This window comes from Ranitomeya imitator, chromosome 5, assembly GCF_032444005.1.
Source record: "Ranitomeya imitator isolate aRanImi1 chromosome 5, aRanImi1.pri, whole genome shotgun sequence".
Classification (NCBI taxonomy): domain Eukaryota; kingdom Metazoa; phylum Chordata; class Amphibia; order Anura; family Dendrobatidae; genus Ranitomeya; species Ranitomeya imitator.
In genome coordinates, this window is record NC_091286.1 from 704,781,513 (window position 1) to 704,807,580 (window position 26,068).

A 26,068-nucleotide genomic window follows, 5' to 3' on the forward strand; every position below is an offset into this window, starting at 1 on the left:
GTCAATGGTTCTCCTTGGGATTGTGCTACATCACAACTTTTTTCACTCTCCCCCAGTTTGATTCTCCATGTACTTAGAAAGGATTTGCTAGAACGTTTACTGTTATTGCAGAAAATGTAAAAAAAAAACGCGCGCTTACGTAAGCGTTGGTGGTATAGTGGTGAGCATAGCTGCCTTCCAAGCAGTTGACCCGGGTTCGATTCCCGGCCAACGCATGGCTTGCTTTTTCACCATTGGTGTTGCGTTTATTCTCTTTTAATGTTTTGTGTTCAAGCTCATGCTCTACTCTCTTCTTACAGTTTAGCAACCACAAAAAGGAGGAAAAAACGAAGAGAAGCGTTCTTAGCTTTTTCAACACTTCATCTAAACCATTTGCTGCTCATCAGTTATTGTTTGAAACTTAGTAGGGTTAGTCCGCAATGCCAAGGTAAACATTGGTATTGTGCTGGTTGGTGTAGCTTCTGTAAAAAGCAAACGCGTTTTGGCTCAAAAATTACTGGTCAAAACCCTGAATCCTGGATCAACTTGTGCCAAAGGACCAGAAGGCCTTCACGACCTCTCAGCAGTTTCTATAAACAAACAAAGCCATAAAAGGTCAATGGTTCTCTTTTGGGATTGTGCTACATCGCAACTTTTTTCTTCAAACTATGCAAGTTTTTTTCACTGTCCCCAATTTGATTCTCCATGTACATAGAAAGGGGTTGCTAGAAAGTTGCCCAACTGTATTTGTAGGGCACCAATCACGTTGTAGACTCCTTAAATGTTCTTCCAGTATGCAAAAATGGAATCCACACTTTAAAAAAAAAAAAAAAAAAAAAAAGCTTGCACTGGCATGTGTGATTGTATATGAAAATTGTGACCTGGTGTGACGTGAAACTGACGATATGTTTGCCAGGTTTGGGGGATTAGCTCAAGTGGTAGAGCGCTCGCTTAGCATGCGAGAGGTAGCGGGATCGATGCCCGCATTCTCCAATACTACCGCTGAATTCCTTTTTCGCTGGGTTGAATGAATCATTTTTACCACCTGCTCGTGGCACCCATGGCCAAACCTAGTGGGCTTTCAACAATCCTTCGATAGCTCAGCTGGTAGAGCGGAGGACTGTAGCTCTAAATTAGCAATCCTTAGGTCGCTGGTTCAATTCCGGCTCGAAGGAAGTTTTGTTTATCCTATCTCATCCAGAAGGTTTTTCTCCAGTTTGTCTCGTGAATTCAAAACATCGTCAGCAAAATGGCTTTTACTTGAGGGAGATGCTTAGCACAAATGCAAAAACTTCTTCAACTGAAGCAAAAGGGTGCAACGTCCCTGGGTGGACTCGAACCACCAACCTTTCGGTTAACAGCCGAACGCGCTAACCGATTGCGCCACAGAGACATGATTTTCAACAAAAACAAACATTTGCAAAGCACCAAGGATAATTTAGTTGCCAACAGATAAGAAATGGCTGATAAATTACATGACATAGACCAGAAGGCAGGCAGTAATTAGACTTCAACTCTGAGCATCCTCCACCATAAGCAGAGTGGCGCAGCGGAAGCGTGCTGAGCCCATAACCCAGAGGTCGATGGATCGAAACCATCCTCTGCTAAACGGTTGTGTTTTATACTCTTCATCATTACATTTCCTCTAAATGCCCCTGTCTACAGCAAACCCTTTTGGCTCAAAAAAACACTGGTTAAAACCCTGAATCCCAGTTCAACTCGTGCCGCTAAAGGACCAGAAGGCCTTTACGACGTCTCAAAATTTTCTATAAACAAACCATAAAAGGTCAATGGTTCTCCTTGGGATTGTGCTACATCACAACTTTTTTCACTCTCCCCCAGTTTGATTCTCCATGTACTTAGAAAGGATTTGCTAGAACGTTTACTGTTATTGCAGAAAATGTAAAAAAAAAATGCGCGCTTACGTAAGCGTTGGTGGTATAGTGGTGAGCATAGCTGCCTTCCAAGCAGTTGACCCGGGTTCGATTCCCGGCCAACGCATGGCTTGCTTTTTCACCATTGGTGTTGCGTTTATTCTCTTTTAATGTTTTGTGTTCAAGCTCATGCTCTACTCTCTTCTTACAGTTTAGCAACCACAAAAAGGAGGAAAAAACGAAGAGAAGCGTTCTTAGCTTTTTCAACACTTCATCTAAACCATTTGCTGCTCATCAGTTATTGTTTGAAACTTAGTAGGGTTAGTCCGCAATGCCAAGGTAAACATTGGTATTGTGCTGGTTGGTGTAGCTTCTGTAAAAAGCAAACGCGTTTTGGCTCAAAAATTACTGGTCAAAACCCTGAATCCTGGATCAACTTGTGCCAAAGGACCAGAAGGCCTTCACGACCTCTCAGCAGTTTCTATAAACAAACAAAGCCATAAAAGGTCAATGGTTCTCTTTTGGGATTGTGCTACATCGCAACTTTTTTCTTCAAACTATGCAAGTTTTTTTCACTGTCCCCAATTTGATTCTCCATGTACATAGAAAGGGGTTGCTAGAAAGTTGCCCAACTGTATTTGTAGGGCACCAATCACGTTGTAGACTCCTTAAATGTTCTTCCAGTATGCAAAAATGGAATCCACACTTAAAAAAAAAAAAAAAAAAAAAAAAGCTTGCACTGGCATGTGTGATTGTATATGAAAATTGTGACCTGGTGTGACGTGAAACTGACGATATGTTTGCCAGGTTTGGGGGATTAGCTCAAGTGGTAGAGCGCTCGCTTAGCATGCGAGAGGTAGCGGGATCGATGCCCGCATTCTCCAATACTACCGCTGAATTCCTTTTTCGCTGGGTTGAATGAATCATTTTTACCACCTGCTCGTGGCACCCATGGCCAAACCTAGTGGGCTTTCAACAATCCTTCGATAGCTCAGCTGGTAGAGCGGAGGACTGTAGCTCTAAATTAGCAATCCTTAGGTCGCTGGTTCAATTCCGGCTCGAAGGAAGTTTTGTTTATCCTATCTCATCCAGAAGGTTTTTCTCCAGTTTGTCTCGTGAATTCAAAACATCGTCAGCAAAATGGCTTTTACTTGAGGGAGATGCTTAGCACAAATGCAAAAACTTCTTCAACTGTAGCTTACTACTGAAGCAAAAGGGTGCAACGTCCCTGGGTGGACTCGAACCACCAACCTTTCGGTTAACAGCCGAACGCGCTAACCGATTGCGCCACAGAGACATGATTTTCAACAAAAACAAACATTTGCAAAGCACCAAGAATAATTTAGTTGCCAACAGATAAGAAATGGCTGATAAATTACATGACATAGACCAGAAGGCAGGCAGTAATTAGACTTCAACTCTGAGCATCCTCCACCAAAAGCAGAGTGGCGCAGCGGAAGCGTGCTGGGCCCATAACCCAGAGGTCGATGGATCGAAACCATCCTCTGCTAAACGGTTGTGTTTTATACTCTTCATCATTACATTTCCTCTAAATGCCCCTGTCTACAGCAAACCCTTTTGGCTCAAAAAAACACTGGTTAAAACCCTGAATCCCAGTTCAACTCGTGCCGCTAAAGGACCAGAAGGCCTTTACGACGTCTCAAAATTTTCTATAAACAAACCATAAAAGGTCAATGGTTCTCCTTGGGATTGTGCTACATCACAACTTTTTTCACTCTCCCCCAGTTTGATTCTCCATGTACTTAGAAAGGATTTGCTAGAACGTTTACTGTTATTGCAGAAAATGTAAAAAAAAAAAGCGCGCTTACGTAAGCGTTGGTGGTATAGTGGTGAGCATAGCTGCCTTCCAAGCAGTTGACCCGGGTTCGATTCCCGGCCAACGCATGGCTTGCTTTTTCACCATTGGTGTTGCGTTTATTCTCTTTTAATGTTTTGTGTTCAAGCTCATGCTCTACTCTCTTCTTACAGTTTAGCAACCACAAAAAGGAGGAAAAAACGAAGAGAAGCGTTCTTAGCTTTTTCAACACTTCATCTAAACCATTTGCTGCTCATCAGTTATTGTTTGAAACTTAGTAGGGTTAGTCCGCAATACAAAAGCAATGCCAAGGTAAACATTGGTATTGTGCTGGTTGGTGTAGCTTCTGTCAAAAGCAAACGCGTTTTGGCTCAAAAATTACTGGTCAAAACCCTGAATCCTGGATCAACTTGTGCCAAAGGACCAGAAGGCCTTCACGACCTCTCAGCAGTTTCTATAAACAAACAAAGCCATAAAAGGTCAATGGTTCTCTTTTGGGATTGTGCTACATCGCAACTTTTTTCTTCAAACTATGCAAGTTTTTTTCACTGTCCCCAATTTGATTCTCCATGTACATAGAAAGGGGTTGCTAGAAAGTTGCCCAACTGTATTTGTAGGGCACCAATCACGTTGTAGACTCCTTAAATGTTCTTCCAGTATGCAAAAATGGAATCCACACTTAAAAAAAAAAAAAAAAAAAAAAAGCTTGCACTGGCATGTGTGATTGTATATGAAAATTGTGACCTGGTGTGACGTGAAACTGACGATATGTTTGCCAGGTTTGGGGGATTAGCTCAAGTGGTAGAGCGCTCGCTTAGCATGCGAGAGGTAGCGGGATCGATGCCCGCATTCTCCAATACTACTGCTGAATTCCTTTTTCGCTGGGTTGAATGAATCATTTTTACCACCTGCTCGTGGCACCCATGGCCAAACCTAGTGGGCTTTCAACAATCCTTCGATAGCTCAGCTGGTAGAGCGGAGGACTGTAGCTCTAAATTAGCAATCCTTAGGTCGCTGGTTCAATTCCGGCTCGAAGGAAGTTTTGTTTATCCTATCTCATCCAGAAGGTTTTTCTCCAGTTTGTCTCGTGAATTCAAAACATCGTCAGCAAAATGGCTTTTACTTGAGGGAGATGCTTAGCACAAATGCAAAAACTTCTTCAACTGTAGCTTACTACTGAAGCAAAAGGGTGCAACGTCCCTGGGTGGACTCGAACCACCAACCTTTCGGTTAACAGCCGAACGCGCTAACCGATTGCGCCACAGAGACATGATTTTCAACAAAAACAAACATTTGCAAAGCACCAAGAATAATTTAGTTGCCAACAGATAAGAAATGGCTGATAAATTACATGACATAGACCAGAAGGCAGGCAGTAATTAGACTTCAACTCTGAGCATCCTCCACCATAAGCAGAGTGGCGCAGCGGAAGTGTGCTGGGCCCATAACCCAGAGGTCGATGGATCGAAACCATCCTCTGCTAAACGGTTGTGTTTTATACTCTTCATCATTACATTTCCTCTAAATGCCCCTGTCTACAGCAAACCCTTTTGGCTCAAAAAAACACTGGTTAAAACCCTGAATCCCAGTTCAACTCGTGCCGCTAAAGGACCAGAAGGCCTTTACGACGTCTCAAAATTTTCTATAAACAAACCATAAAAGGTCAATGGTTCTCCTTGGGATTGTGCTACATCACAACTTTTTTCACTCTCCCCCAGTTTGATTCTCCATGTACTTAGAAAGGATTTGCTAGAACGTTTACTGTTATTGCAGAAAATGTAAAAAAAAAATGCGCGCTTACGTAAGCGTTGGTGGTATAGTGGTGAGCATAGCTGCCTTCCAAGCAATTGACCCGGGTTCGATTCCCGGCCAACGCATGGCTTGCTTTTTCACCATTGGTGTTGCGTTTATTCTCTTTTAATGTTTTGTGTTCAAGCTCATGCTCTACTCTCTTCTTACAGTTTAGCAACCACAAAAAGGAGAAAAAAACGAAGAGAAGCGTTCTTAGCTTTTTCAACACTTCATCTAAACCATTTGCTGCTCATCAGTTATTGTTTGAAACTTAGTAGGGTTAGTCCGCAATACAAAAGCAATGCCAAGGTAAACATTGGTATTGTGCTGGTTGGTGTAGCTTCTGTCAAAAGCAAACGCGTTTTGGCTCAAAAATTACTGGTCAAAACCCTGAATCCTGGATCAACTTGTGCCAAAGGACCAGAAGGCCTTCACGACCTCTCAGCAGTTTCTATAAACAAACAAAGCCATAAAAGGTCAATGGTTCTCTTTTGGGATTGTGCTACATCGCAACTTTTTTCTTCAAACTATGCAAGTTTTTTTCACTGTCCCCAATTTGATTCTCCATGTACATAGAAAGGGGTTGCTAGAAAGTTGCCCAACTGTATTTGTAGGGCACCAATCACGTTGTAGACTCCTTAAATGTTCTTCCAGTATGCAAAAATGGAATCCACACTTAAAAAAAAAAAAAAAAAAAAAAAAGCTTGCACTGGCATGTGTGATTGTATATGAAAATTGTGACCTGGTGTGACGTGAAACTGACGATATGTTTGCCAGGTTTGGGGGATTAGCTCAAGTGGTAGAGCGCTCGCTTAGCATGCGAGAGGTAGCGGGATCGATGCCCGCATTCTCCAATACTACCGCTGAATTCCTTTTTCGCTGGGTTGAATGAATCATTTTTACCACCTGCTCGTGGCACCCATGGCCAAACCTAGTGGGCTTTCAACAATCCTTCGATAGCTCAGCTGGTAGAGCGGAGGACTGTAGCTCTAAATTAGCAATCCTTAGGTCGCTGGTTCAATTCCGGCTCGAAGGAAGTTTTGTTTATCCTATCTCATCCAGAAGGTTTTTCTCCAGTTTGTCTCGTGAATTCAAAACATCGTCAGCAAAATGGCTTTTACTTGAGGGAGATGCTTAGCACAAATGCAAAAACTTCTTCAACTGAAGCAAAAGGGTGCAACGTCCCTGGGTGGACTCGAACCACCAACCTTTCGGTTAACAGCCGAACGCGCTAACCGATTGCGCCACAGAGACATGATTTTCAACAAAAACAAACATTTGCAAAGCACCAAGAATAATTTAGTTGCCAACAGATAAGAAATGGCTGATAAATTACATGACATAGACCAGAAGGCAGGCAGTAATTAGACTTCAACTCTGAGCATCCTCCACCATAAGCAGAGTGGCGCAGCGGAAGTGTGCTGGGCCCATAACCCAGAGGTCGATGGATCGAAACCATCCTCTGCTAAACGGTTGTGTTTTATACTCTTCATCATTACATTTCCTCTAAATGCCCCTGTCTACAGCAAACCCTTTTGGCTCAAAAAAACACTGGTTAAAACCCTGAATCCCAGTTCAACTCGTGCCGCTAAAGGACCAGAAGGCCTTTACGATGTCTCAAAATTTTCTATAAACAAACCATAAAAGGTCAATGGTTCTCCTTGGGATTGTGCTACATCACAACTTTTTTCACTCTCCCCCAGTTTGATTCTCCATGTACTTAGAAAGGATTTGCTAGAACGTTTACTGTTATTGCAGAAAATGTAAAAAAAAAATGCGCGCTTACGTAAGCGTTGGTGGTATAGTGGTGAGCATAGCTGCCTTCCAAGCAGTTGACCCGGGTTCGATTCCCGGCCAACGCATGGCTTGCTTTTTCACCATTGGTGTTGCGTTTATTCTCTTTTAATGTTTTGTGTTCAAGCTCATGCTCTACTCTCTTCTTACAGTTTAGCAACCACAAAAAGGAGAAAAAAACGAAGAGAAGCGTTCTTAGCTTTTTCAACACTTCATCTAAACCATTTGCTGCTCATCAGTTATTGTTTGAAACTTAGTAGGGTTAGTCCGCAATACAAAAGCAATGCCAAGGTAAACATTGGTATTGTGCTGGTTGATGTAGCTTCTGTCAAAAGCAAACGCGTTTTGGCTCAAAAATTACTGGTCAAAACCCTGAATCCTGGATCAACTTGTGCCAAAGGACCAGAAGGCCTTCACGACCTCTCAGCAGTTTCTATAAACAAACAAAGCCATAAAAGGTCAATGGTTCTCTTTTGGGATTGTGCTACATCGCAACTTTTTTCTTCAAACTATGCAAGTTTTTTTCACTGTCCCCAATTTGATTCTCCATGTACATAGAAAGGGGTTGCTAGAAAGTTGCCCAACTGTATTTGTAGGGCACCAATCACGTTGTAGACTCCTTAAATGTTCTTCCAGTATGCAAAAATGGAATCCACACTTTAAAAAAAAAAAAAAAAAAAAAAAGCTTGCACTGGCATGTGTGATTGTATATGAAAATTGTGACCTGGTGTGACGTGAAACTGACGATATGTTTGCCAGGTTTGGGGGATTAGCTCAAGTGGTAGAGCGCTCGCTTAGCATGCGAGAGGTAGCGGGATCGATGCCCGCATTCTCCAATACTACTGCTGAATTCCTTTTTCGCTGGGTTGAATGAATCATTTTTACCACCTGCTCGTGGCACCCATGGCCAAACCTAGTGGGCTTTCAACAATCCTTCGATAGCTCAGCTGGTAGAGCGGAGGACTGTAGCTCTAAATTAGCAATCCTTAGGTCGCTGGTTCAATTCCGGCTCGAAGGAAGTTTTGTTTATCCTATCTCATCCAGAAGGTTTTTCTCCAGTTTGTCTCGTGAATTCAAAACATCGTCAGCAAAATGGCTTTTACTTGAGGGAGATGCTTAGCACAAATGCAAAAACTTCTTCAACTGTAGCTTACTACTGAAGCAAAAGGGTGCAACGTCCCTGGGTGGACTCGAACCACCAACCTTTCGGTTAACAGCCGAACGCGCTAACCGATTGCGCCACAGAGACATGATTTTCAACAAAAACAAACATTTGCAAAGCACCAAGAATAATTTAGTTGCCAACAGATAAGAAATGGCTGATAAATTACATGACATAGACCAGAAGGCAGGCAGTAATTAGACTTCAACTCTGAGCATCCTCCACCATAAGCAGAGTGGCGCAGCGGAAGTGTGCTGGGCCCATAACCCAGAGGTCGATGGATCGAAACCATCCTCTGCTAAACGGTTGTGTTTTATACTCTTCATCATTACATTTCCTCTAAATGCCCCTGTCTACAGCAAACCCTTTTGGCTCAAAAAAACACTGGTTAAAACCCTGAATCCCAGTTCAACTCGTGCCGCTAAAGGACCAGAAGGCCTTTACGACGTCTCAAAATTTTCTATAAACAAACCATAAAAGGTCAATGGTTCTCCTTGGGATTGTGCTACATCACAACTTTTTTCACTCTCCCCCAGTTTGATTCTCCATGTACTTAGAAAGGATTTGCTAGAACGTTTACTGTTATTGCAGAAAATGTAAAAAAAAAATGCGCGCTTACGTAAGCGTTGGTGGTATAGTGGTGAGCATAGCTGCCTTCCAAGCAATTGACCCGGGTTCGATTCCCGGCCAACGCATGGCTTGCTTTTTCACCATTGGTGTTGCGTTTATTCTCTTTTAATGTTTTGTGTTCAAGCTCATGCTCTACTCTCTTCTTACAGTTTAGCAACCACAAAAAGGAGAAAAAAACGAAGAGAAGCGTTCTTAGCTTTTTCAACACTTCATCTAAACCATTTGCTGCTCATCAGTTATTGTTTGAAACTTAGTAGGGTTAGTCCGCAATACAAAAGCAATGCCAAGGTAAACATTGGTATTGTGCTGGTTGGTGTAGCTTCTGTCAAAAGCAAACGCGTTTTGGCTCAAAAATTACTGGTCAAAACCCTGAATCCTGGATCAACTTGTGCCAAAGGACCAGAAGGCCTTCACGACCTCTCAGCAGTTTCTATAAACAAACAAAGCCATAAAAGGTCAATGGTTCTCTTTTGGGATTGTGCTACATCGCAACTTTTTTCTTCAAACTATGCAAGTTTTTTTCACTGTCCCCAATTTGATTCTCCATGTACATAGAAAGGGGTTGCTAGAAAGTTGCCCAACTGTATTTGTAGGGCACCAATCACGTTGTAGACTCCTTAAATGTTCTTCCAGTATGCAAAAATGGAATCCACACTTAAAAAAAAAAAAAAAAAAAAAAAGCTTGCACTGGCATGTGTGATTGTATATGAAAATTGTGACCTGGTGTGACGTGAAACTGACGATATGTTTGCCAGGTTTGGGGGATTAGCTCAAGTGGTAGAGCGCTCGCTTAGCATGCGAGAGGTAGCGGGATCGATGCCCGCATTCTCCAATACTACCGCTGAATTCCTTTTTCGCTGGGTTGAATGAATCATTTTTACCACCTGCTCGTGGCACCCATGGCCAAACCTAGTGGGCTTTCAACAATCCTTCGATAGCTCAGCTGGTAGAGCGGAGGACTGTAGCTCTAAATTAGCAATCCTTAGGTCGCTGGTTCAATTCCGGCTCGAAGGAAGTTTTGTTTATCCTATCTCATCCAGAAGGTTTTTCTCCAGTTTGTCTCGTGAATTCAAAACATCGTCAGCAAAATGGCTTTTACTTGAGGGAGATGCTTAGCACAAATGCAAAAACTTCTTCAACTGAAGCAAAAGGGTGCAACGTCCCTGGGTGGACTCGAACCACCAACCTTTCGGTTAACAGCCGAACGCGCTAACCGATTGCGCCACAGAGACATGATTTTCAACAAAAACAAACATTTGCAAAGCACCAAGAATAATTTAGTTGCCAACAGATAAGAAATGGCTGATAAATTACATGACATAGACCAGAAGGCAGGCAGTAATTAGACTTCAACTCTGAGCATCCTCCACCATAAGCAGAGTGGCGCAGCGGAAGTGTGCTGGGCCCATAACCCAGAGGTCGATGGATCGAAACCATCCTCTGCTAAACGGTTGTGTTTTATACTCTTCATCATTACATTTCCTCTAAATGCCCCTGTCTACAGCAAACCCTTTTGGCTCAAAAAAACACTGGTTAAAACCCTGAATCCCAGTTCAACTCGTGCCGCTAAAGGACCAGAAGGCCTTTACGATGTCTCAAAATTTTCTATAAACAAACCATAAAAGGTCAATGGTTCTCCTTGGGATTGTGCTACATCACAACTTTTTTCACTCTCCCCCAGTTTGATTCTCCATGTACTTAGAAAGGATTTGCTAGAACGTTTACTGTTATTGCAGAAAATGTAAAAAAAAAATGCGCGCTTACGTAAGCGTTGGTGGTATAGTGGTGAGCATAGCTGCCTTCCAAGCAGTTGACCCGGGTTCGATTCCCGGCCAACGCATGGCTTGCTTTTTCACCATTGGTGTTGCGTTTATTCTCTTTTAATGTTTTGTGTTCAAGCTCATGCTCTACTCTCTTCTTACAGTTTAGCAACCACAAAAAGGAGAAAAAAACGAAGAGAAGCGTTCTTAGCTTTTTCAACACTTCATCTAAACCATTTGCTGCTCATCAGTTATTGTTTGAAACTTAGTAGGGTTAGTCCGCAATACAAAAGCAATGCCAAGGTAAACATTGGTATTGTGCTGGTTGATGTAGCTTCTGTCAAAAGCAAACGCGTTTTGGCTCAAAAATTACTGGTCAAAACCCTGAATCCTGGATCAACTTGTGCCAAAGGACCAGAAGGCCTTCACGACCTCTCAGCAGTTTCTATAAACAAACAAAGCCATAAAAGGTCAATGGTTCTCTTTTGGGATTGTGCTACATCGCAACTTTTTTCTTCAAACTATGCAAGTTTTTTTCACTGTCCCCAATTTGATTCTCCATGTACATAGAAAGGGGTTGCTAGAAAGTTGCCCAACTGTATTTGTAGGGCACCAATCACGTTGTAGACTCCTTAAATGTTCTTCCAGTATGCAAAAATGGAATCCACACTTTAAAAAAAAAAAAAAAAAAAAAAAGCTTGCACTGGCATGTGTGATTGTATATGAAAATTGTGACCTGGTGTGACGTGAAACTGACGATATGTTTGCCAGGTTTGGGGGATTAGCTCAAGTGGTAGAGCGCTCGCTTAGCATGCGAGAGGTAGCGGGATCGATGCCCGCATTCTCCAATACTACTGCTGAATTCCTTTTTCGCTGGGTTGAATGAATCATTTTTACCACCTGCTCGTGGCACCCATGGCCAAACCTAGTGGGCTTTCAACAATCCTTCGATAGCTCAGCTGGTAGAGCGGAGGACTGTAGCTCTAAATTAGCAATCCTTAGGTCGCTGGTTCAATTCCGGCTCGAAGGAAGTTTTGTTTATCCTATCTCATCCAGAAGGTTTTTCTCCAGTTTGTCTCGTGAATTCAAAACATCGTCAGCAAAATGGCTTTTACTTGAGGGAGATGCTTAGCACAAATGCAAAAACTTCTTCAACTGTAGCTTACTACTGAAGCAAAAGGGTGCAACGTCCCTGGGTGGACTCGAACCACCAACCTTTCGGTTAACAGCCGAACGCGCTAACCGATTGCGCCACAGAGACATGATTTTCAACAAAAACAAACATTTGCAAAGCACCAAGAATAATTTAGTTGCCAACAGATAAGAAATGGCTGATAAATTACATGACATAGACCAGAAGGCAGGCAGTAATTAGACTTCAACTCTGAGCATCCTCCACCATAAGCAGAGTGGCGCAGCGGAAGTGTGCTGGGCCCATAACCCAGAGGTCGATGGATCGAAACCATCCTCTGCTAAACGGTTGTGTTTTATACTCTTCATCATTACATTTCCTCTAAATGCCCCTGTCTACAGCAAACCCTTTTGGCTCAAAAAAACACTGGTTAAAACCCTGAATCCCAGTTCAACTCGTGCCGCTAAAGGACCAGAAGGCCTTTACGACGTCTCAAAATTTTCTATAAACAAACCATAAAAGGTCAATGGTTCTCCTTGGGATTGTGCTACATCACAACTTTTTTCACTCTCCCCCAGTTTGATTCTCCATGTACTTAGAAAGGATTTGCTAGAACGTTTACTGTTATTGCAGAAAATGTAAAAAAAAAATGCGCGCTTACGTAAGCGTTGGTGGTATAGTGGTGAGCATAGCTGCCTTCCAAGCAATTGACCCGGGTTCGATTCCCGGCCAACGCATGGCTTGCTTTTTCACCATTGGTGTTGCGTTTATTCTCTTTTAATGTTTTGTGTTCAAGCTCATGCTCTACTCTCTTCTTACAGTTTAGCAACCACAAAAAGGAGAAAAAAACGAAGAGAAGCGTTCTTAGCTTTTTCAACACTTCATCTAAACCATTTGCTGCTCATCAGTTATTGTTTGAAACTTAGTAGGGTTAGTCCGCAATACAAAAGCAATGCCAAGGTAAACATTGGTATTGTGCTGGTTGGTGTAGCTTCTGTCAAAAGCAAACGCGTTTTGGCTCAAAAATTACTGGTCAAAACCCTGAATCCTGGATCAACTTGTGCCAAAGGACCAGAAGGCCTTCACGACCTCTCAGCAGTTTCTATAAACAAACAAAGCCATAAAAGGTCAATGGTTCTCTTTTGGGATTGTGCTACATCGCAACTTTTTTCTTCAAACTATGCAAGTTTTTTTCACTGTCCCCAATTTGATTCTCCATGTACATAGAAAGGGGTTGCTAGAAAGTTGCCCAACTGTATTTGTAGGGCACCAATCACGTTGTAGACTCCTTAAATGTTCTTCCAGTATGCAAAAATGGAATCCACACTTAAAAAAAAAAAAAAAAAAAAAAAGCTTGCACTGGCATGTGTGATTGTATATGAAAATTGTGACCTGGTGTGACGTGAAACTGACGATATGTTTGCCAGGTTTGGGGGATTAGCTCAAGTGGTAGAGCGCTCGCTTAGCATGCGAGAGGTAGCGGGATCGATGCCCGCATTCTCCAATACTACCGCTGAATTCCTTTTTCGCTGGGTTGAATGAATCATTTTTACCACCTGCTCGTGGCACCCATGGCCAAACCTAGTGGGCTTTCAACAATCCTTCGATAGCTCAGCTGGTAGAGCGGAGGACTGTAGCTCTAAATTAGCAATCCTTAGGTCGCTGGTTCAATTCCGGCTCGAAGGAAGTTTTGTTTATCCTATCTCATCCAGAAGGTTTTTCTCCAGTTTGTCTCGTGAATTCAAAACATCGTCAGCAAAATGGCTTTTACTTGAGGGAGATGCTTAGCACAAATGCAAAAACTTCTTCAACTGAAGCAAAAGGGTGCAACGTCCCTGGGTGGACTCGAACCACCAACCTTTCGGTTAACAGCCGAACGCGCTAACCGATTGCGCCACAGAGACATGATTTTCAACAAAAACAAACATTTGCAAAGCACCAAGAATAATTTAGTTGCCAACAGATAAGAAATGGCTGATAAATTACATGACATAGACCAGAAGGCAGGCAGTAATTAGACTTCAACTCTGAGCATCCTCCACCATAAGCAGAGTGGCGCAGCGGAAGTGTGCTGGGCCCATAACCCAGAGGTCGATGGATCGAAACCATCCTCTGCTAAACGGTTGTGTTTTATACTCTTCATCATTACATTTCCTCTAAATGCCCCTGTCTACAGCAAACCCTTTTGGCTCAAAAAAACACTGGTTAAAACCCTGAATCCCAGTTCAACTCGTGCCGCTAAAGGACCAGAAGGCCTTTACGATGTCTCAAAATTTTCTATAAACAAACCATAAAAGGTCAATGGTTCTCCTTGGGATTGTGCTACATCACAACTTTTTTCACTCTCCCCCAGTTTGATTCTCCATGTACTTAGAAAGGATTTGCTAGAACGTTTACTGTTATTGCAGAAAATGTAAAAAAAAAATGCGCGCTTACGTAAGCGTTGGTGGTATAGTGGTGAGCATAGCTGCCTTCCAAGCAGTTGACCCGGGTTCGATTCCCGGCCAACGCATGGCTTGCTTTTTCACCATTGGTGTTGCGTTTATTCTCTTTTAATGTTTTGTGTTCAAGCTCATGCTCTACTCTCTTCTTACAGTTTAGCAACCACAAAAAGGAGAAAAAAACGAAGAGAAGCGTTCTTAGCTTTTTCAACACTTCATCTAAACCATTTGCTGCTCATCAGTTATTGTTTGAAACTTAGTAGGGTTAGTCCGCAATACAAAAGCAATGCCAAGGTAAACATTGGTATTGTGCTGGTTGATGTAGCTTCTGTCAAAAGCAAACGCGTTTTGGCTCAAAAATTACTGGTCAAAACCCTGAATCCTGGATCAACTTGTGCCAAAGGACCAGAAGGCCTTCACGACCTCTCAGCAGTTTCTATAAACAAACAAAGCCATAAAAGGTCAATGGTTCTCTTTTGGGATTGTGCTACATCGCAACTTTTTTCTTCAAACTATGCAAGTTTTTTTCACTGTCCCCAATTTGATTCTCCATGTACATAGAAAGGGGTTGCTAGAAAGTTGCCCAACTGTATTTGTAGGGCACCAATCACGTTGTAGACTCCTTAAATGTTCTTCCAGTATGCAAAAATGGAATCCACACTTTAAAAAAAAAAAAAAAAAAAAAAGCTTGCACTGGCATGTGTGATTGTATATGAAAATTGTGACCTGGTGTGACGTGAAACTGACGATATGTTTGCCAGGTTTGGGGGATTAGCTCAAGTGGTAGAGCGCTCGCTTAGCATGCGAGAGGTAGCGGGATCGATGCCCGCATTCTCCAATACTACCGCTGAATTCCTTTTTCGCTGGGTTGAATGAATCATTTTTACCACCTGCTCGTGGCACCCATGGCCAAACCTAGTGGGCTTTCAACAATCCTTCGATAGCTCAGCTGGTAGAGCGGAGGACTGTAGCTCTAAATTAGCAATCCTTAGGTCGCTGGTTCAATTCCGGCTCGAAGGAAGTTTTGTTTATCCTATCTCATCCAGAAGGTTTTTCTCCAGTTTGTCTCGTGAATTCAAAACATCGTCAGCAAAATGGCTTTTACTTGAGGGAGATGCTTAGCACAAATGCAAAAACTTCTTCAACTGAAGCAAAAGGGTGCAACGTCCCTGGGTGGACTCGAACCACCAACCTTTCGGTTAACAGCCGAACGCGCTAACCGATTGCGCCACAGAGACATGATTTTCAACAAAAACAAACATTTGCAAAGCACCAAGAATAATTTAGTTGCCAACAGATAAGAAATGGCTGATAAATTACATGACATAGACCAGAAGGCAGGCAGTAATTAGACTTCAACTCTGAGCATCCTCCACCATAAGCAGAGTGGCGCAGCGGATGCGTGCTGGGCCCATAACCCAGAGGTCGATGGATCGAAACCATCCTCTGCTAAACGGTTGTGTTTTATACTCTTCATCATTACATTTCCTCTAAATGCCCCTGTCTACAGCAAACCCTTTTGGCTCAAAAAAACACTGGTTAAAACCCTGAATCCCAGTTCAACTCGTGCCGCTAAAGGACCAGAAGGCCTTTACGATGTCTCAAAATTTTCTATAAACAAACCATAAAAGGTCAATGGTTCTCCTTGGGATTGTGCTACATCACAACTTTTTTCACTCTCCCCCAGTTTGATTCTCCATGTACTTAGAAAGGATTTGCTAGAACGTTTACTGTTATTGCAGAAAATGTAAAAAAAAAATGCGCGCTTACGTAAGCGTTGGTGGTATAGTGGTGAGCATAGCTGCCTTCCAAGCAGTTGACCCGGGTTCGATTCCCGGCCAACGCATGGCTTGCTTTTTCACCATTGGTGTTGCGTTTATTCTCTTTTAATGTTTTGTGTTCAAGCTCATGCTCTACTCTCTTCTTACAGTTTAGCAACCACAAAAAGGAGAAAAAAACGAAGAGAAGCGTTCTTAGCTTTTTCAACACTTCATCTAAACCATTTGCTGCTCATCAGTTATTGTTTGAAACTTAGTAGGGTTAGTCCGCAATACAAAAGCAATGCCAAGGTAAACATTGGTATTGTGCTGGTTGATGTAGCTTCTGTCAAAAGCAAACGCGTTTTGGCTCAAAAATTACTGGTCAAAACCCTGAATCCTGGATCAACTTGTGCCAAAGGACCAGAAGGCCTTCACGACCTCTCAGCAGTTTCTATAAACAAACAAAGCCATAAAAGGTCAATGGTTCTCTTTTGGGATTGTGCTACATCGCAACTTTTTTCTTCAAACTATGCAAGTTTTTTTCACTGTCCCCAATTTGATTCTCCATGTACATAGAAAGGGGTTGCTAGAAAGTTGCCCAACTGTATTTGTAGGGCACCAATCACGTTGTAGACTCCTTAAATGTTCTTCCAGTATGCAAAAATGGAATCCACACTTTAAAAAAAAAAAAAAAAAAAAAAAGCTTGCACTGGCATGTGTGATTGTATATGAAAATTGTGACCTGGTGTGACGTGAAACTGACGATATGTTTGCCAGGTTTGGGGGATTAGCTCAAGTGGTAGAGCGCTCGCTTAGCATGCGAGAGGTAGCGGGATCGATGCCCGCATTCTCCAATACTACCGCTGAATTCCTTTTTCGCTGGGTTGAATGAATCATTTTTACCACCTGCTCGTGGCACCCATGGCCAAACCTAGTGGGCTTTCAACAATCCTTCGATAGCTCAGCTGGTAGAGCGGAGGACTGTAGCTCTAAATTAGCAATCCTTAGGTCGCTGGTTCAATTCCGGCTCGAAGGAAGTTTTGTTTATCCTATCTCATCCAGAAGGTTTTTCTCCAGTTTGTCTCGTGAATTCAAAACATCGTCAGCAAAATGGCTTTTACTTGAGGGAGATGCTTAGCACAAATGCAAAAACTTCTTCAACTGAAGCAAAAGGGTGCAACGTCCCTGGGTGGACTCGAACCACCAACCTTTCGGTTAACAGCCGAACGCGCTAACCGATTGCGCCACAGAGACATGATTTTCAACAAAAACAAACATTTGCAAAGCACCAAGAATAATTTAGTTGCCAACAGATAAGAAATGGCTGATAAATTACATGACATAGACCAGAAGGCAGGCAGTAATTAGACTTCAACTCTGAGCATCCTCCACCATAAGCAGAGTGGCGCAGCGGAAGCGTGCTGGGCCCATAACCCAGAGGTCGATGGATCGAAACCATCCTCTGCTAAACGGTTGTGTTTTATACTCTTCATCATTACATTTCCTCTAAATGCCCCTGTCTACAGCAAACCCTTTTGGCTCAAAAAAACACTGGTTAAAACCCTGAATCCCAGTTCAACTCGTGCCGCTAAAGGACCAAAAGGCCTTTACGATGTCTCAAAATTTTCTATAAACAAACCATAAAAGGTCAATGGTTCTCCTTGGGATTGTGCTACATCACAACTTTTTTCACTCTCCCCCAGTTTGATTCTCCATGTACTTAGAAAGGATTTGCTAGAACGTTTACTGTTATTGCAGAAAATGTAAAAAAAAAATGCGCGCTTACGTAAGCGTTGGTGGTATAGTGGTGAGCATAGCTGCCTTCCAAGCAGTTGACCCGGGTTCGATTCCCGGCCAACGCATGGCTTGCTTTTTCACCATTGGTGTTGCGTTTATTCTCTTTTAATGTTTTGTGTTCAAGCTCATGCTCTACTCTCTTCTTACAGTTTAGCAACCACAAAAAGGAGAAAAAAACGAAGAGAAGCGTTCTTAGCTTTTTCAACACTTCATCTAAACCATTTGCTGCTCATCAGTTATTGTTTGAAACTTAGTAGGGTTAGTCCGCAATACAAAAGCAATGCCAAGGTAAACATTGGTATTGTGCTGGTTGGTGTAGCTTCTGTCAAAAGCAAACGCGTTTTGGCTCAAAAATTACTGGTCAAAACCCTGAATCCTGGATCAACTTGTGCCAAAGGACCAGAAGGCCTTCACGACCTCTCAGCAGTTTCTATAAACAAACAAAGCCATAAAAGGTCAATGGTTCTCTTTTGGGATTGTGCTACATCGCAACTTTTTTCTTCAAACTATGCAAGTTTTTTTCACTGTCCCCAATTTGATTCTCCATGTACATAGAAAGGGGTTGCTAGAAAGTTGCCCAACTGTATTTGTAGGGCACCAATCACGTTGTAGACTCCTTAAATGTTCTTCCAGTATGCAAAAATGGAATCCACACTTAAAAAAAAAAAAAAAAAAAAAAAGCTTGCACTGGCATGTGTGATTGTATATGAAAATTGTGACCTGGTGTGACGTGAAACTGACGATATGTTTGCCAGGTTTGGGGGATTAGCTCAAGTGGTAGAGCGCTCGCTTAGCATGCGAGAGGTAGCGGGATCGATGCCCGCATTCTCCAATACTACCGCTGAATTCCTTTTTCGCTGGGTTGAATGAATCATTTTTACCACCTGCTCGTGGCACCCATGGCCAAACCTAGTGGGCTTTCAACAATCCTTCGATAGCTCAGCTGGTAGAGCGGAGGACTGTAGCTCTAAATTAGCAATCCTTAGGTCGCTGGTTCAATTCCGGCTCGAAGGAAGTTTTGTTTATCCTATCTCATCCAGAAGGTTTTTCTCCAGTTTGTCTCGTGAATTCAAAACATCGTCAGCAAAATGGCTTTTACTTGAGGGAGATGCTTAGCACAAATGCAAAAACTTCTTCAACTGAAGCAAAAGGGTGCAACGTCCCTGGGTGGACTCGAACCACCAACCTTTCGGTTAACAGCCGAACGCGCTAACCGATTGCGCCACAGAGACATGATTTTCAACAAAAACAAACATTTGCAAAGCACCAAGAATAATTTAGTTGCCAACAGATAAGAAATGGCTGATAAATTACATGACATAGACCAGAAGGCAGGCAGTAATTAGACTTCAACTCTGAGCATCCTCCACCATAAGCAGAGTGGCGCAGCGGAAGTGTGCTGGGCCCATAACCCAGAGGTCGATGGATCGAAACCATCCTCTGCTAAACGGTTGTGTTTTATACTCTTCATCATTACATTTCCTCTAAATGCCCCTGTCTACAGCAAACCCTTTTGGCTCAAAAAAACACTGGTTAAAACCCTGAATCCCAGTTCAACTCGTGCCGCTAAAGGACCAGAAGGCCTTTACGATGTCTCAAAATTTTCTATAAACAAACCATAAAAGGTCAATGGTTCTCCTTGGGATTGTGCTACATCACAACTTTTTTCACTCTCCCCCAGTTTGATTCTCCATGTACTTAGAAAGGATTTGCTAGAACGTTTACTGTTATTGCAGAAAATGTAAAAAAAAAATGCGCGCTTACGTAAGCGTTGGTGGTATAGTGGTGAGCATAGCTGCCTTCCAAGCAGTTGACCCGGGTTCGATTCCCGGCCAACGCATGGCTTGCTTTTTCACCATTGGTGTTGCGTTTATTCTCTTTTAATGTTTTGTGTTCAAGCTCATGCTCTACTCTCTTCTTACAGTTTAGCAACCACAAAAAGGAGAAAAAAACGAAGAGAAGCGTTCTTAGCTTTTTCAACACTTCATCTAAACCATTTGCTGCTCATCAGTTATTGTTTGAAACTTAGTAGGGTTAGTCCGCAATACAAAAGCAATGCCAAGGTAAACATTGGTATTGTGCTGGTTGATGTAGCTTCTGTCAAAAGCAAACGCGTTTTGGCTCAAAAATTACTGGTCAAAACCCTGAATCCTGGATCAACTTGTGCCAAAGGACCAGAAGGCCTTCACGACCTCTCAGCAGTTTCTATAAACAAACAAAGCCATAAAAGGTCAATGGTTCTCTTTTGGGATTGTGCTACATCGCAACTTTTTTCTTCAAACTATGCAAGTTTTTTTCACTGTCCCCAATTTGATTCTCCATGTACATAGAAAGGGGTTGCTAGAAAGTTGCCCAACTGTATTTGTAGGGCACCAATCACGTTGTAGACTCCTTAAATGTTCTTCCAGTATGCAAAAATGGAATCCACACTTTAAAAAAAAAAAAAAAAAAAAAAGCTTGCACTGGCATGTGTGATTGTATATGAAAATTGTGACCTGGTGTGACGTGAAGCTGACGATATGTTTGCCAGGTTTGGGGGATTAGCTCAAGTGGTAGAGCGCTCGCTTAGCATGCGAGAGGTAGCGGGATCGATGCCCGCATTCTCCAATACTACAGCTGAATTCCTTTTTCGCTGGGTTGAATGAATCATTTTTACCACCTGCTCGTGGCACCCATGGCCAAACCTAGTGGGCTTTCAACAATCCTTCGATAGCTCAGCTGGTAGAGCGGAGGACTGTAGCTCTAAATTAGCAATCCTTAGGTCGCTGGTTCAATTCCGGCTCGAAGGAAGTTTTGTTTATCCTATCTCATCCAGAAGGTTTTTCTCCAGTTTGTCTCGTGAATTCAAAACATCGTCAGCAAAATGGCTTTTACTTGAGGGAGATGCTTAGCACAAATGCAAAAACTTCTTCAACTGAAGCAAAAGGGTGCAACGTCCCTGGGTGGACTCGAACCACCAACCTTTCGGTTAACAGCCGAACGCGCTAACCGATTGCGCCACAGAGACATGATTTTCAACAAAAACAAACATTTGCAAAGCACCAAGAATAATTTAGTTGCCAACAGATAAGAAATGGCTGATAAATTACATGACATAGACCAGAAGGCAGGCAGTAATTAGACTTCAACTCTGAGCATCCTCCACCATAAGCAGAGTGGCGCAGCGGAAGCGTGCTGGGCCCATAACCCAGAGGTCGATGGATCGAAACCATCCTCTGCTAAACGGTTGTGTTTTATACTCTTCATCATTACATTTCCTCTAAATGCCCCTGTCTACAGCAAACCCTTTTGGCTCAAAAAAACACTGGTTAAAACCCTGAATCCCAGTTCAACTCGTGCCGCTAAAGGACCAGAAGGCCTTTACGATGTCTCAAAATTTTCTATAAACAAACCATAAAAGGTCAATGGTTCTCCTTGGGATTGTGCTACATCACAACTTTTTTCACTCTCCCCCAGTTTGATTCTCCATGTACTTAGAAAGGATTTGCTAGAACGTTTACTGTTATTGCAGAAAATGTAAAAAAAAAATGCGCGCTTACGTAAGCGTTGGTGGTATAGTGGTGAGCATAGCTGCCTTCCAAGCAGTTGACCCGGGTTCGATTCCCGGCCAACGCATGGCTTGCTTTTTCACCATTGGTGTTGCGTTTATTCTCTTTTAATGTTTTGTGTTCAAGCTCATGCTCTACTCTCTTCTTACAGTTTAGCAACCACAAAAAGGAGAAAAAAACGAAGAGAAGCGTTCTTAGCTTTTTCAACACTTCATCTAAACCATTTGCTGCTCATCAGTTATTGTTTGAAACTTAGTAGGGTTAGTCCGCAATACAAAAGCAATGCCAAGGTAAACATTGGTATTGTGCTGGTTGATGTAGCTTCTGTCAAAAGCAAACGCGTTTTGGCTCAAAAATTACTGGTCAAAACCCTGAATCCTGGATCAACTTGTGCCAAAGGACCAGAAGGCCTTCACGACCTCTCAGCAGTTTCTATAAACAAACAAAGCCATAAAAGGTCAATGGTTCTCTTTTGGGATTGTGCTACATCGCAACTTTTTTCTTCAAACTATGCAAGTTTTTTTCACTGTCCCCAATTTGATTCTCCATGTACATAGAAAGGGGTTGCTAGAAAGTTGCCCAACTGTATTTGTAGGGCACCAATCACGTTGTAGACTCCTTAAATGTTCTTCCAGTATGCAAAAATGGAATCCACACTTTAAAAAAAAAAAAAAAAAAAAAAAGCTTGCACTGGCATGTGTGATTGTATATGAAAATTGTGACCTGGTGTGACGTGAAACTGACGATATGTTTGCCAGGTTTGGGGGATTAGCTCAAGTGGTAGAGCGCTCGCTTAGCATGCGAGAGGTAGCGGGATCGATGCCCGCATTCTCCAATACTACCGCTGAATTCATTTTTCGCTGGGTTGAATGAATCATTTTTACCACCTGCTCGTGGCACCCATGGCCAAACCTAGTGGGCTTTCAACAATCCTTCGATAGCTCAGCTGGTAGAGCGGAGGACTGTAGCTCTAAATTAGCAATCCTTAGGTCGCTGGTTCAATTCCGGCTCGAAGGAAGTTTTGTTTATCCTATCTCATCCAGAAGGTTTTTCTCCAGTTTGTCTCGTGAATTCAAAACATCGTCAGCAAAATGGCTTTTACTTGAGGGAGATGCTTAGCACAAATGCAAAAACTTCTTCAACTGAAGCAAAAGGGTGCAACGTCCCTGGGTGGACTCGAACCACCAACCTTTCGGTTAACAGCCGAACGCGCTAACCGATTGCGCCACAGAGACATGATTTTCAACAAAAACAAACATTTGCAAAGCACCAAGAATAATTTAGTTGCCAACAGATAAGAAATGGCTGATAAATTACATGACATAGACCAGAAGGCAGGCAGTAATTAGACTTCAACTCTGAGCATCCTCCACCATAAGCAGAGTGGCGCAGCGGAAGCGTGCTGGGCCCATAACCCAGAGGTCGATGGATCGAAACCATCCTCTGCTAAACGGTTGTGTTTTATACTCTTCATCATTACATTTCCTCTAAATGCCCCTGTCTACAGCAAACCCTTTTGGCTCAAAAAAACACTGGTTAAAACCCTGAATCCCAGTTCAACTCGTGCCGCTAAAGGACCAGAAGGCCTTTACGATGTCTCAAAATTTTCTATAAACAAACCATAAAAGGTCAATGGTTCTCCTTGGGATTGTGCTACATCACAACTTTTTTCACTCTCCCCCAGTTTGATTCTCCATGTACTTAGAAAGGATTTGCTAGAACGTTTACTGTTATTGCAGAAAATGTAAAAAAAAAATGCGCGCTTACGTAAGCGTTGGTGGTATAGTGGTGAGCATAGCTGCCTTCCAAGCAGTTGACCCGGGTTCGATTCCCGGCCAACGCATGGCTTGCTTTTTCACCATTGGTGTTGCGTTTATTCTCTTTTAATGTTTTGTGTTCAAGCTCATGCTCTACTCTCTTCTTACAGTTTAGCAACCACAAAAAGGAGAAAAAAACGAAGAGAAGCGTTCTTAGCTTTTTCAACACTTCATCTAAACCATTTGCTGCTCATCAGTTATTGTTTGAAACTTAGTAGGGTTAGTCCGCAATACAAAAGCAATGCCAAGGTAAACATTGGTATTGTGCTGGTTGATGTAGCTTCTGTCAAAAGCAAACGCGTTTTGGCTCAAAAATTACTGGTCAAAACCCTGAATCCTGGATCAACTTGTGCCAAAGGACCAGAAGGCCTTCACGACCTCTCAGCAGTTTCTATAAACAAACAAAGCCATAAAAGGTCAATGGTTCTCTTTTGGGATTGTGCTACATCGCAACTTTTTTCTTCAAACTATGCAAGTTTTTTTCACTGTCCCCAATTTGATTCTCCATGTACATAGAAAGGGGTTGCTAGAAAGTTGCCCAACTGTATTTGTAGGGCACCAATCACGTTGTAGACTCCTTAAATGTTCTTCCAGTATGCAAAAATGGAATCCACACTTTAAAAAAAAAAAAAAAAAAAAAAAGCTTGCACTGGCATGTGTGATTGTATATGAAAATTGTGACCTGGTGTGACGTGAAACTGACGATATGTTTGCCAGGTTTGGGGGATTAGCTCAAGTGGTAGAGCGCTCGCTTAGCATGCGAGAGGTAGCGGGATCGATGCCCGCATTCTCCAATACTACCGCTGAATTCCTTTTTCGCTGGGTTGAATGAATCATTTTTACCACCTGCTCGTGGCACCCATGGCCAAACCTAGTGGGCTTTCAACAATCCTTCGATAGCTCAGCTGGTAGAGCGGAGGACTGTAGCTCTAAATTAGCAATCCTTAGGTCGCTGGTTCAATTCCGGCTCGAAGGAAGTTTTGTTTATCCTATCTCATCCAGAAGGTTTTTCTCCAGTTTGTCTCGTGAATTCAAAACATCGTCAGCAAAATGGCTTTTACTTGAGGGAGATGCTTAGCACAAATGCAAAAACTTCTTCAACTGAAGCAAAAGGGTGCAACGTCCCTGGGTGGACTCGAACCACCAACCTTTCGGTTAACAGCCGAACGCGCTAACCGATTGCGCCACAGAGACATGATTTTCAACAAAAACAAACATTTGCAAAGCACCAAGAATAATTTAGTTGCCAACAGATAAGAAATGGCTGATAAATTACATGACATAGACCAGAAGGCAGGCAGTAATTAGACTTCAACTCTGAGCATCCTCCACCATAAGCAGAGTGGCGCAGCGGAAGCGTGCTGGGCCCATAACCCAGAGGTCGATGGATCGAAACCATCCTCTGCTAAACGGTTGTGTTTTATACTCTTCATCATTACATTTCCTCTAAATGCCCCTGTCTACAGCAAACCCTTTTGGCTCAAAAAAACACTGGTTAAAACCCTGAATCCCAGTTCAACTCGTGCCGCTAAAGGACCAGAAGGCCTTTACGATGTCTCAAAATTTTCTATAAACAAACCATAAAAGGTCAATGGTTCTCCTTGGGATTGTGCTACATCACAACTTTTTTCACTCTCCCCCAGTTTGATTCTCCATGTACTTAGAAAGGATTTGCTAGAACGTTTACTGTTATTGCAGAAAATGTAAAAAAAAAATGCGCGCTTACGTAAGCGTTGGTGGTATAGTGGTGAGCATAGCTGCCTTCCAAGCAGTTGACCCGGGTTCGATTCCCGGCCAACGCATGGCTTGCTTTTTCACCATTGGTGTTGCGTTTATTCTCTTTTAATGTTTTGTGTTCAAGCTCATGCTCTACTCTCTTCTTACAGTTTAGCAACCACAAAAAGGAGAAAAAAACGAAGAGAAGCGTTCTTAGCTTTTTCAACACTTCATCTAAACCATTTGCTGCTCATCAGTTATTGTTTGAAACTTAGTAGGGTTAGTCCGCAATACAAAAGCAATGCCAAGGTAAACATTGGTATTGTGCTGGTTGATGTAGCTTCTGTCAAAAGCAAACGCGTTTTGGCTCAAAAATTACTGGTCAAAACCCTGAATCCTGGATCAACTTGTGCCAAAGGACCAGAAGGCCTTCACGACCTCTCAGCAGTTTCTATAAACAAACAAAGCCATAAAAGGTCAATGGTTCTCTTTTGGGATTGTGCTACATCGCAACTTTTTTCTTCAAACTATGCAAGTTTTTTTCACTGTCCCCAATTTGATTCTCCATGTACATAGAAAGGGGTTGCTAGAAAGTTGCCCAACTGTATTTGTAGGGCACCAATCACGTTGTAGACTCCTTAAATGTTCTTCCAGTATGCAAAAATGGAATCCACACTTTAAAAAAAAAAAAAAAAAAAAAAAGCTTGCACTGGCATGTGTGATTGTATATGAAAATTGTGACCTGGTGTGACGTGAAACTGACGATATGTTTGCCAGGTTTGGGGGATTAGCTCAAGTGGTAGAGCGCTCGCTTAGCATGCGAGAGGTAGCGGGATCGATGCCCGCATTCTCCAATACTACCGCTGAATTCCTTTTTCGCTGGGTTGAATGAATCATTTTTACCACCTGCTCGTGGCACCCATGGCCAAACCTAGTGGGCTTTCAACAATCCTTCGATAGCTCAGCTGGTAGAGCGGAGGACTGTAGCTCTAAATTAGCAATCCTTAGGTCGCTGGTTCAATTCCGGCTCGAAGGAAGTTTTGTTTATCCT

The 26,068-nt window shown here is 42.6% G+C and overlaps 42 non-coding genes across 42 annotated transcripts; all 42 read left to right on the forward strand.

Annotated features, from left to right (window-relative positions):
- Positions 1 to 143: 143 nt before the first annotated feature.
- Positions 144 to 215, forward strand: TRNAG-UCC (transfer RNA glycine (anticodon UCC)). The gene has a single exon. It is a non-coding gene; the product is annotated as a tRNA-Gly (tRNA).
- A 684-nt stretch (positions 216 to 899) lies between these two features.
- TRNAA-AGC (transfer RNA alanine (anticodon AGC)) lies at positions 900 to 972 on the forward strand. The gene has a single exon. It is a non-coding gene; the product is annotated as a tRNA-Ala (tRNA).
- A 96-nt stretch (positions 973 to 1,068) lies between these two features.
- Positions 1,069 to 1,154, forward strand: TRNAY-GUA (transfer RNA tyrosine (anticodon GUA)). Its single transcript is given in 2 exon segments — positions 1,069 to 1,105; positions 1,119 to 1,154. It is a non-coding gene; the product is annotated as a tRNA-Tyr (tRNA).
- A 754-nt stretch (positions 1,155 to 1,908) lies between these two features.
- On the forward strand, positions 1,909 to 1,980 carry TRNAG-UCC (transfer RNA glycine (anticodon UCC)). Its single transcript has one exon. It is a non-coding gene; the product is annotated as a tRNA-Gly (tRNA).
- A 684-nt stretch (positions 1,981 to 2,664) lies between these two features.
- Positions 2,665 to 2,737, forward strand: TRNAA-AGC (transfer RNA alanine (anticodon AGC)). Its single transcript has one exon. It is a non-coding gene; the product is annotated as a tRNA-Ala (tRNA).
- A 96-nt stretch (positions 2,738 to 2,833) lies between these two features.
- On the forward strand, positions 2,834 to 2,919 carry TRNAY-GUA (transfer RNA tyrosine (anticodon GUA)). The gene is given in 2 exon segments: positions 2,834 to 2,870; positions 2,884 to 2,919. It is a non-coding gene; the product is annotated as a tRNA-Tyr (tRNA).
- A 767-nt stretch (positions 2,920 to 3,686) lies between these two features.
- On the forward strand, positions 3,687 to 3,758 carry TRNAG-UCC (transfer RNA glycine (anticodon UCC)). The gene has a single exon. It is a non-coding gene; the product is annotated as a tRNA-Gly (tRNA).
- A 694-nt stretch (positions 3,759 to 4,452) lies between these two features.
- Positions 4,453 to 4,525, forward strand: TRNAA-AGC (transfer RNA alanine (anticodon AGC)). The gene has a single exon. It is a non-coding gene; the product is annotated as a tRNA-Ala (tRNA).
- Positions 4,526 to 4,621: 96 nt separating this feature from the next.
- On the forward strand, positions 4,622 to 4,707 carry TRNAY-GUA (transfer RNA tyrosine (anticodon GUA)). Its single transcript is given in 2 exon segments — positions 4,622 to 4,658; positions 4,672 to 4,707. It is a non-coding gene; the product is annotated as a tRNA-Tyr (tRNA).
- Positions 4,708 to 6,241: 1,534 nt separating this feature from the next.
- TRNAA-AGC (transfer RNA alanine (anticodon AGC)) lies at positions 6,242 to 6,314 on the forward strand. Its single transcript has one exon. It is a non-coding gene; the product is annotated as a tRNA-Ala (tRNA).
- Positions 6,315 to 6,410: 96 nt separating this feature from the next.
- Positions 6,411 to 6,496, forward strand: TRNAY-GUA (transfer RNA tyrosine (anticodon GUA)). The gene is given in 2 exon segments: positions 6,411 to 6,447; positions 6,461 to 6,496. It is a non-coding gene; the product is annotated as a tRNA-Tyr (tRNA).
- Positions 6,497 to 7,250: 754 nt separating this feature from the next.
- Positions 7,251 to 7,322, forward strand: TRNAG-UCC (transfer RNA glycine (anticodon UCC)). The gene has a single exon. It is a non-coding gene; the product is annotated as a tRNA-Gly (tRNA).
- Positions 7,323 to 8,017: 695 nt separating this feature from the next.
- TRNAA-AGC (transfer RNA alanine (anticodon AGC)) lies at positions 8,018 to 8,090 on the forward strand. The gene has a single exon. It is a non-coding gene; the product is annotated as a tRNA-Ala (tRNA).
- A 96-nt stretch (positions 8,091 to 8,186) lies between these two features.
- TRNAY-GUA (transfer RNA tyrosine (anticodon GUA)) lies at positions 8,187 to 8,272 on the forward strand. The gene is given in 2 exon segments: positions 8,187 to 8,223; positions 8,237 to 8,272. It is a non-coding gene; the product is annotated as a tRNA-Tyr (tRNA).
- A 1,533-nt stretch (positions 8,273 to 9,805) lies between these two features.
- On the forward strand, positions 9,806 to 9,878 carry TRNAA-AGC (transfer RNA alanine (anticodon AGC)). The gene has a single exon. It is a non-coding gene; the product is annotated as a tRNA-Ala (tRNA).
- Positions 9,879 to 9,974: 96 nt separating this feature from the next.
- Positions 9,975 to 10,060, forward strand: TRNAY-GUA (transfer RNA tyrosine (anticodon GUA)). The gene is given in 2 exon segments: positions 9,975 to 10,011; positions 10,025 to 10,060. It is a non-coding gene; the product is annotated as a tRNA-Tyr (tRNA).
- Positions 10,061 to 10,814: 754 nt separating this feature from the next.
- TRNAG-UCC (transfer RNA glycine (anticodon UCC)) lies at positions 10,815 to 10,886 on the forward strand. The gene has a single exon. It is a non-coding gene; the product is annotated as a tRNA-Gly (tRNA).
- A 695-nt stretch (positions 10,887 to 11,581) lies between these two features.
- On the forward strand, positions 11,582 to 11,654 carry TRNAA-AGC (transfer RNA alanine (anticodon AGC)). The gene has a single exon. It is a non-coding gene; the product is annotated as a tRNA-Ala (tRNA).
- Positions 11,655 to 11,750: 96 nt separating this feature from the next.
- On the forward strand, positions 11,751 to 11,836 carry TRNAY-GUA (transfer RNA tyrosine (anticodon GUA)). Its single transcript is given in 2 exon segments — positions 11,751 to 11,787; positions 11,801 to 11,836. It is a non-coding gene; the product is annotated as a tRNA-Tyr (tRNA).
- A 1,533-nt stretch (positions 11,837 to 13,369) lies between these two features.
- Positions 13,370 to 13,442, forward strand: TRNAA-AGC (transfer RNA alanine (anticodon AGC)). The gene has a single exon. It is a non-coding gene; the product is annotated as a tRNA-Ala (tRNA).
- A 96-nt stretch (positions 13,443 to 13,538) lies between these two features.
- On the forward strand, positions 13,539 to 13,624 carry TRNAY-GUA (transfer RNA tyrosine (anticodon GUA)). Its single transcript is given in 2 exon segments — positions 13,539 to 13,575; positions 13,589 to 13,624. It is a non-coding gene; the product is annotated as a tRNA-Tyr (tRNA).
- A 754-nt stretch (positions 13,625 to 14,378) lies between these two features.
- On the forward strand, positions 14,379 to 14,450 carry TRNAG-UCC (transfer RNA glycine (anticodon UCC)). Its single transcript has one exon. It is a non-coding gene; the product is annotated as a tRNA-Gly (tRNA).
- A 694-nt stretch (positions 14,451 to 15,144) lies between these two features.
- Positions 15,145 to 15,217, forward strand: TRNAA-AGC (transfer RNA alanine (anticodon AGC)). The gene has a single exon. It is a non-coding gene; the product is annotated as a tRNA-Ala (tRNA).
- Positions 15,218 to 15,313: 96 nt separating this feature from the next.
- Positions 15,314 to 15,399, forward strand: TRNAY-GUA (transfer RNA tyrosine (anticodon GUA)). The gene is given in 2 exon segments: positions 15,314 to 15,350; positions 15,364 to 15,399. It is a non-coding gene; the product is annotated as a tRNA-Tyr (tRNA).
- A 754-nt stretch (positions 15,400 to 16,153) lies between these two features.
- On the forward strand, positions 16,154 to 16,225 carry TRNAG-UCC (transfer RNA glycine (anticodon UCC)). Its single transcript has one exon. It is a non-coding gene; the product is annotated as a tRNA-Gly (tRNA).
- Positions 16,226 to 16,920: 695 nt separating this feature from the next.
- On the forward strand, positions 16,921 to 16,993 carry TRNAA-AGC (transfer RNA alanine (anticodon AGC)). The gene has a single exon. It is a non-coding gene; the product is annotated as a tRNA-Ala (tRNA).
- A 96-nt stretch (positions 16,994 to 17,089) lies between these two features.
- On the forward strand, positions 17,090 to 17,175 carry TRNAY-GUA (transfer RNA tyrosine (anticodon GUA)). Its single transcript is given in 2 exon segments — positions 17,090 to 17,126; positions 17,140 to 17,175. It is a non-coding gene; the product is annotated as a tRNA-Tyr (tRNA).
- A 754-nt stretch (positions 17,176 to 17,929) lies between these two features.
- Positions 17,930 to 18,001, forward strand: TRNAG-UCC (transfer RNA glycine (anticodon UCC)). Its single transcript has one exon. It is a non-coding gene; the product is annotated as a tRNA-Gly (tRNA).
- Positions 18,002 to 18,695: 694 nt separating this feature from the next.
- Positions 18,696 to 18,768, forward strand: TRNAA-AGC (transfer RNA alanine (anticodon AGC)). Its single transcript has one exon. It is a non-coding gene; the product is annotated as a tRNA-Ala (tRNA).
- A 96-nt stretch (positions 18,769 to 18,864) lies between these two features.
- TRNAY-GUA (transfer RNA tyrosine (anticodon GUA)) lies at positions 18,865 to 18,950 on the forward strand. The gene is given in 2 exon segments: positions 18,865 to 18,901; positions 18,915 to 18,950. It is a non-coding gene; the product is annotated as a tRNA-Tyr (tRNA).
- A 754-nt stretch (positions 18,951 to 19,704) lies between these two features.
- Positions 19,705 to 19,776, forward strand: TRNAG-UCC (transfer RNA glycine (anticodon UCC)). Its single transcript has one exon. It is a non-coding gene; the product is annotated as a tRNA-Gly (tRNA).
- A 694-nt stretch (positions 19,777 to 20,470) lies between these two features.
- TRNAA-AGC (transfer RNA alanine (anticodon AGC)) lies at positions 20,471 to 20,543 on the forward strand. The gene has a single exon. It is a non-coding gene; the product is annotated as a tRNA-Ala (tRNA).
- A 96-nt stretch (positions 20,544 to 20,639) lies between these two features.
- Positions 20,640 to 20,725, forward strand: TRNAY-GUA (transfer RNA tyrosine (anticodon GUA)). The gene is given in 2 exon segments: positions 20,640 to 20,676; positions 20,690 to 20,725. It is a non-coding gene; the product is annotated as a tRNA-Tyr (tRNA).
- A 754-nt stretch (positions 20,726 to 21,479) lies between these two features.
- On the forward strand, positions 21,480 to 21,551 carry TRNAG-UCC (transfer RNA glycine (anticodon UCC)). Its single transcript has one exon. It is a non-coding gene; the product is annotated as a tRNA-Gly (tRNA).
- A 695-nt stretch (positions 21,552 to 22,246) lies between these two features.
- TRNAA-AGC (transfer RNA alanine (anticodon AGC)) lies at positions 22,247 to 22,319 on the forward strand. Its single transcript has one exon. It is a non-coding gene; the product is annotated as a tRNA-Ala (tRNA).
- Positions 22,320 to 22,415: 96 nt separating this feature from the next.
- TRNAY-GUA (transfer RNA tyrosine (anticodon GUA)) lies at positions 22,416 to 22,501 on the forward strand. Its single transcript is given in 2 exon segments — positions 22,416 to 22,452; positions 22,466 to 22,501. It is a non-coding gene; the product is annotated as a tRNA-Tyr (tRNA).
- A 754-nt stretch (positions 22,502 to 23,255) lies between these two features.
- TRNAG-UCC (transfer RNA glycine (anticodon UCC)) lies at positions 23,256 to 23,327 on the forward strand. The gene has a single exon. It is a non-coding gene; the product is annotated as a tRNA-Gly (tRNA).
- Positions 23,328 to 24,022: 695 nt separating this feature from the next.
- On the forward strand, positions 24,023 to 24,095 carry TRNAA-AGC (transfer RNA alanine (anticodon AGC)). Its single transcript has one exon. It is a non-coding gene; the product is annotated as a tRNA-Ala (tRNA).
- A 96-nt stretch (positions 24,096 to 24,191) lies between these two features.
- TRNAY-GUA (transfer RNA tyrosine (anticodon GUA)) lies at positions 24,192 to 24,277 on the forward strand. Its single transcript is given in 2 exon segments — positions 24,192 to 24,228; positions 24,242 to 24,277. It is a non-coding gene; the product is annotated as a tRNA-Tyr (tRNA).
- Positions 24,278 to 25,031: 754 nt separating this feature from the next.
- Positions 25,032 to 25,103, forward strand: TRNAG-UCC (transfer RNA glycine (anticodon UCC)). Its single transcript has one exon. It is a non-coding gene; the product is annotated as a tRNA-Gly (tRNA).
- A 695-nt stretch (positions 25,104 to 25,798) lies between these two features.
- TRNAA-AGC (transfer RNA alanine (anticodon AGC)) lies at positions 25,799 to 25,871 on the forward strand. Its single transcript has one exon. It is a non-coding gene; the product is annotated as a tRNA-Ala (tRNA).
- A 96-nt stretch (positions 25,872 to 25,967) lies between these two features.
- TRNAY-GUA (transfer RNA tyrosine (anticodon GUA)) lies at positions 25,968 to 26,053 on the forward strand. Its single transcript is given in 2 exon segments — positions 25,968 to 26,004; positions 26,018 to 26,053. It is a non-coding gene; the product is annotated as a tRNA-Tyr (tRNA).
- Positions 26,054 to 26,068: the final 15 nt, after the last annotated feature.